We start from the raw sequence: 6174 nt of genomic DNA, 5'->3' as shown, positions 1-6174 counted from the left end.
TCACGGAAGCGGAAGAAAATGAATGAAGTTTCGTGTCTTGTTTTAAATACCTACATAAGAAAGTTTCAGGCACTCTGTTTTTCTTCACCTCACTTCCAGAGCCCAAAGGGATTGAAAAAACGTGTTCTTATTCTGGTATTATTTAGGGAAAAAAAACAAAACAAACATCAACACATACATAATATTGACCAAGAATCAAAATAGAATTTAATATTACTATCTACTGTTTTTTGTAGACAGTATGGCTGTCATTGTACTGACATGGTTTGGTCACCAGATGGTGATAGAAGTATTTTTCTTTTCACAAAATACATGTCTTTCATTGGTATTTCTTGTTGGTTTGTCGTTGTTATTGTTGATCTCAGTTTAGTTAAACAATATACAGGTATCTCTTATATGATTTAAAGCTATTCTTGTATGAGAAACGTGGATGTATCGCTATAAAGCAGACTACTGTATTTAGATGATTCTGAGTGTGTGATAATGTCATGTTAATGTATATTTAATGTTATTATTAAATCAAGTTTGTTTGTTTCAGTCGATTACATGCTCTCGTTGCAGATTTTCATCCTCGCAGCTACACTCGTATTCGAACGGACAACTGCAGTGGTCTTTGTCCTGCATTTTGTTTAGAAGCCGGTTCTGAGTTTTGTGGTTGCTTTGCTGGGCTTTTCAAGCTACAGATTGTTGAAAAATCCTAATGTTTTCAGTGTGAGACTTTGAAAACGATGGGGAAAATGGCTGGTCCAGCAAAAAGAGCCTCTGTATGGTAAAACATCCAAACATGACCAGTGTCACCAGCGTGAAGACAACTGGCCGCTGAATGATTATGTTCTCATGGAGGATTTGCCAGAGAGAACTGGATGAGGCCAAAATATTTAGTTTTATTAAAGTATTTTAAGATGCTTGGACTCTCAGCTTTAAGTGGTGTAATGTATTGGTAGGATCGTGCGAGGTCAAAGGTCAAGCTCAGTACTTTTGTTCCTCTGTGAACAGCTGTTAGTGGCACCACAGTGTCTTTCATTCCCATCCTGTCCATTCCCGTACGCTTTAAAAAGGCCTTTTACCAGTGTTCTTCCTGCATTTTCACTAACGATTCCACCCTGTCCAAAATGCACACACACATGCATCTAGTACAGTCCATACACACTTATACAAACTCATCCCAGGGGGGTACCCAAAACTTTCCGGACTGGAAGGCCAGACTCAGAAACTCAGGAAATAATTGGGTGTCAGAGAGGTCCTTGGGCCCGACTTCATCACAATTCCCCGTCCTGGGCCACTAGGAGCATCAAGCTGTTGTTGTGTTGGCCGTTTTACAAGCCTTAGAAACAACTCTCCATCTGGTTTCCCCTCTTCCTTTGTTGACAAAGAAATGAACTGGCATGGCCCGGTTCCAGGATGGAAGTGTTGATGTTACACAAAGATGGAAGGCATGATTTATTCTTAAAACTCTTGAGAGTCACTCTAGAAAGGCCTGGAGCTCTTTGTTCTGTGCTGCAGGTTTTCAGACAAAGAAGGTCCAAATTCTCACTGATCGCCAGTTAAAGAGTGACGGCATCATTTGATACCACTTAGGCTAATACAACAGTGTCACACGCCGGGCCTGGGCTGGTAGGACTATTCCAATACAATAAAAATAAACAATAAATGAAAATCACTTCAGTAGGCATATTAGTTTAGTTTAGTTAATTTATATTTATATACTATTTGTGTGTATATATATATAATATTTATATTGGTCACTGCAAACAGCCACTCTTGAGCAATCGTGAATGGCTTAAACACGAGTAGAACCAAGGAAACCTTTGGGTAGCTAACATTGCCGTTTGGTGTTCGTTCTTACTTCTAAGCTCAACCTTATCTCTCAGTGTTCATTCTTCGTTCTAAGCTAAGATTATCTTTTGGTGTTCGTTCTTTCTTCTAAGCTATGATTATCTTTTGGTGTTCCTTCTTTGTTCTAAGTTAATGTTACCTTTAGGGGTTCGTTAATAGTTCTGAGCTAACGTTATCAGCGTTTGTGTTTTGGTCTAAGCTAACGTTATATTTCAGTGTTCGTTCTGAGCTAACGTGATCTGACACCGTTTGTGTTTTGGTCTAGGCTAACGTTATATTTCAGTGTTCGTTAATAGTTCGAAGCTAACGCTATCTTTTGTTATTCATCAATAAGCCAATATGTATCAAAAGCCAGTGCAATTTAATATTTGAGTTTGTTTTTCTTTTTAAATACTTTTAGTGGCATGTTGTCAGTTGTACACAATTAAAACTCAGAGGCTACCAAGTGTTTTATCAGTTAAATTCAGTAAAGAACCTGCCTTTTATGTATCATCTATTTGGATTAGAACAAGAACAACCCACAGAGAGCATTTCCTTGCTGCAATGTAAATATGGCAGTGAAAGACACATGCTGGTTGCTGTGCTTTGGTGCTAAACGTGTGGAAGGAGTAGTCAGAGATTTCAACATAACTTGGAATAAATTTAAAATGATTAAAAGGATTTTGATAATATTTTTTTCTCATGATTAAATGGCAAAAATGATGTGTTAGCTTTGGCCCATAATCGCTGGCTGTATAACACCATTCAACATATCCCTGCAAAATTTCCACTGCTCATCACACCCAGGGTTCAGTTTCCACCCTGATTTTTACATTCAGTGGTGACCATCACACTTTTGCATTCTTGCATCCAGTATAATGTTGATTTATCCAAGAATTCCATGCAAATAATCGTGGGTACAGCAGGGAACGAGTGTAACTGCATACCAGTAAACTCAACCAAGGGAACTTCCCTGATGTTATTTAAAAATGAAATGCTTGACCCACTTTTTTATGCCTATTGCAGAAATCAAATTTTTAAATGATGTTGTTTCTTTGTCCAAATGGGGATGAATTTACAATGTGTGGAAACTTGTTCTACAAAATCACAGCCTACAAATGCAGCTAAGAAACAGTAATACGAATCCGAAGGGCAAATAGTAACTCTTTTATGACACATAAAATCTGCTCTGCGAGGACAGCAGTGGAAGTTTCTAGGTGTTCCCTGACAATATTCCACTTGTGTCTGCTAAATTATGGGCAAAGGTTTTATCTTAAAATGTGGTTATGGTACTTAGTTCCAAGATGGGTCAGTAGGAGAGAAGTCAAACTGAGAGGTGGCATCCTATCTCAAAAGTCTGCTGATTTCGATCTTCATCTAAGATAGAAGAAATGCCCCGACCTTACAAAATCATGGCTGCTGGTCAAGTGTGTGAATTTCAAGTGCTGTTCCACGGAAGACATAAAAACGGCGATCCATGTTCACCTGTGAGGGGACATGAAGCCGCCAGACAAATGTGAATGCTGATGGTTTTCATTCAGATGACCAGCCCACTACATCTGGCTCTGAATCCTCCCTTTTATTCCCATCACAGGGAGATACTGATGTAATTTGTCATGGCACAAATGCTATTTTTCGCTGTTTGAAGGCATTTCCTTAACGGCAATCATTATGAATACAAGCGTGTTCATGTGGCCTACAGTAATGGGATTTTGATGGTGAGACCAGCCTCAAAGGCACCAGTGTCCAAATATGGAGTGAGGACAAGCATGTACCCCAAAGAGCTGTGGATGAATTAGTGTAAACATTATTTAAAGCTACAGCTACTAACTACTGACTATTGCTATCGTGGCTGGCAAAATGATGGATAAATTGTTTTGTGTGTCACATCACCCCAATAAAATGATGATGATATTTCACTATGAGGATCCGATCTGTTTACGGTACAAGTTAGCATGGGGCTAACTGGATGCTGCCCTGTCTGCAGGGCTGCCGCAGCTGTAAAATGGTAGATAAATTGTTTTGGGAGTCACACAACCCACAAAATGACTTGTTTCACAGCCAGAAATTTATCAGTTTGGTCTAATAACATTTATTTGGAAAGTGTAGAAGAGTAGCATAATAAAATTACCCACATTCAAGTTAGGAGAAGGCTAATGAAATTTAGCCTGCTCTACCGTTAGGTTACTCTGTTGTTATTTTTGGGTTATGGCGAGATAAATGGCAGATAAATTCCTCTTAGAATGATACAAGCCCCTGCAAAATGATTAATTACAATCAGATTTTGATCAGTTTAGTCTGATCACATTTGGAAGGTCTAAAATAGCCACTTAACTGAGTTATTTATCAACATTCAAGTTAGCAGTGGGCTAACCAAATGTAGCCTACTCTGCCAATAACTTACTCTGTTGTTTCTCACGTGGCAGTAAAACAGTGGATAAAATATTTTTTCAAGGTCATACGATCCCCTGCAAAATGATTAGTTTCATCATCAGAATTTAATCAATTTGGTTTGATAATATTTTGAAGGTGTGGCAGGATAAGTCATTAATTTACACTCAAGTTAGCGGATGGCTAACCTGCGCAGGTCTCAGGCTCAGCAACGATGCTACATACACCATCTCTGGCAATGAATTCATGAGCATTGTTAACTCCTCAGCAAAGGCTTGAATGTAAGGAACATTCATTTAAATTAAAATATCACCAACTCCCACTTTAATGACACTGTTTGCGATAAATTAAAACTTTAAAAGCATCAAAAAGGCATTAAAGTATGTTAAGTCATCCTTAGGTTTTGCGATTTTTCACCAAAATGAAACTGGACTTCTCATGTAAATTGCCCCCATTATTCCTCAGGGTATAAATTTGTGCTACATTTTCAATAAACGAATAAAACTGAGGCTGAAGAACTTGAAGACTCGAACGAGGGTTTATTTATGTTGTGCCTGGAATCCCACAGTAACAGGAGACATTTTTCCATCGGCTTCAGCACATTCTCACAAAGAGCCCTCTCTGTAGTTCGCTTCAGTGAACGCTCATACGAGCGAAACCACTCACTCGAGTCACACACTGATTGCAAAATTGCAACAAAATACATTACAAATGTTTAGATTATGATTCAGTGCTTTACGCGCATTCTTCGCTCTGCGGTTATTTTTCCTGAATCCACTCAACCACTGTCCATTTCAAGCATGTGCCAGCAAATACAACTGACTGCTCACACTAATCTTGTGTCTTTTTGGCAGACTAGGAAATGTCAACAGCCGGGCACCATCGGCTCCACTCTTATTAAAATTCAACAGCATTCCAATCATTAACACGCGCTGGAGAGATAACTCTCAATCCAGCACGATAATGTGCAGGAACCCCGTTTGCTTGCTGATTATTTGTCATGATTTGGTTTTCAGTGTTGGTACAACAGCGAGATTTGCATATCAGCATTTTGTTTTTGACTACATGACCTTGGAGAGTGTGCGTGTGTGTGTGTGTGTGTGTGTGTGTGTGTGTGTGAAGGTGTCCCTGATAAAAAGTTAATACACTACACACATTTTGCACATTAACTTGTTGACCCTGAGACAGAGGTTGAACTTTAGATCGGTGTTTCCCAAAACTTGTTTCTTTCTTGTTAAAAAAAATTACCAACCATTTTAACCACTTTCACAGGACCTCTTCTGTAAAATAGACAAGAATACTTGTGCATAACTGAACTTGAACATTCTTACTGCCATTTCTGCACTGCTTGATAGTATTTGTGTGTGGTTAACCAGCTATTTTGGTTAAATAAAATCAGAACATTGTTTTATTTTTGTATTTATATATACATACATTAAATACTTTATTACACGAAAGCCTCCATATTTTTGTGGCTTGCTGAGGTTTCCAGAATAACTCTGACTTCCTTCGTGTGGTGAAATGTTACAGCAGATATGAATCTTAAAGACTGGAAGAAATCCTACAAACATACTTTGCGAGTGTTTACAGTCATTAGCTCTCAACGGTGTAATTGAATCTGACAAATAAAGCATCTGGAATGTCTGCTTGAAAGTTGGGTCGGCAAATGTAAAAATGTCATTTAAAAAAAAAAAAAAAAAGAGCAAAATATTAAAGCAAAGCAAAAACTCCCCCCAATAAAGGAATAAATCTCTGGTGATGTTTTAACACTTCAGTTTTGTGGCTGTTAGTGGAGAAGCTGGTCCACTAATTGATCCCGTTCTCTTTCAAACCACGCGTCCTTGAGCACGACTCTCAACCACGGCTCGCTCCCGATGGTGAGGCCAACGTCTGTCTCTGCTTGCTAGCTGTGTGTGAATGGGGGCACCAGAGGCAAACTGCCATGCTCTTTGGATAAAAGCGCTATAT

Source organism: Aulostomus chinensis, chromosome 17, assembly GCF_037954235.1.
Source record: "Aulostomus chinensis isolate RoL2024-O1b breed Wild chromosome 17, RoL_Achi_v1.0, whole genome shotgun sequence".
Taxonomy (NCBI): domain Eukaryota; kingdom Metazoa; phylum Chordata; class Actinopteri; order Syngnathiformes; family Aulostomidae; genus Aulostomus; species Aulostomus chinensis.
The sequence above is the reverse complement of the archived record's forward strand: the minus strand, read 5'-3'. Positions refer to the sequence as shown.